A 1057-nucleotide genomic window follows, 5' to 3' on the forward strand; every position below is an offset into this window, starting at 1 on the left:
TTGGACTTTTAATTGACCCAATAAGGGCCGTTTGCACAGTGTAAGTTAAAGCTAAAGCTTAAACCAAATCTGAATTTTTTTTTGGTTTAAACTAAAATTCCGTTTGCACAGTATCAGTTCAAACTCTGTATTGAGTTTAAAATCTGGGAAAGTTAAAACCTCCAAAGCAGGAGGTTTAAACCAAATAATTTGGATTAACTTGCCATCTGTAAAGATTCGATGGGAAAACAGCTCATAGTAAATTATTTTTCGATGGTTGTTTTTAATGCTTCTGTAGACGATAATAAGTTATAGTAAATCATTATTTGAATGTAATAGTATATTTCGCACCTAGGGCCGAAAATGAGACTTTTCCGGCTCGAAATCGGTTTTCAAGTCCGAGGCCGTAGACCGAGGACTAGAAAAGATTGAGAGCCGGAAACACATTTTTGCCCGTGGTGCGAATGCTATTTTTCGCCACACAAAAAAAATAAAACAATATACAGGGTGATTCTTAATTATGGTGAAATAATTTAATACGTGATAAGTAAGAATTTGATACGTGGTAAAAATAAGAAGAAAAGTTCCTATAAGAATATATCCATAAACGCTTCATTAGCGAGCTATACAGTGTAAAAGATTTCGCCCGGAATTCAGTTCCTCTGGTGAAATATACCGATGCTGAATTGTTTGGGGACTATTTTTTAAAAAACTTATGCTGGATTCATATGGAAAAATATCTGAAAAATTTAATAAAACTAGTCTGGAAGCTGTAATGTGAGTAGTTTTTGAGTAAAAAGTTGAAATATGCAAAAAATCTAAGTAGAAAAACACAGACTTTTACGTTTGATGCCCAATAACTTTCTTTAATGAACAGTAAACAAATAATTCTTCGCAATAAAAATTGTAGAGAATTAATTCTGAAAAGAAATATGTAAGCTGTGTAAACTAAATTTGAATAAAAGTTGAATGAAATGTATTATTATGTAGTACGTTACACCACAAAAATTTGCTGTTTTATGAGGAGAGAACTAATAACTCATAGGTTGTAGCTGATTGAAAATAATCTATTCTGTTT

Source organism: Nilaparvata lugens, chromosome 5, assembly GCF_014356525.2.
Source record: "Nilaparvata lugens isolate BPH chromosome 5, ASM1435652v1, whole genome shotgun sequence".
NCBI classification, from domain to species: domain Eukaryota; kingdom Metazoa; phylum Arthropoda; class Insecta; order Hemiptera; family Delphacidae; genus Nilaparvata; species Nilaparvata lugens.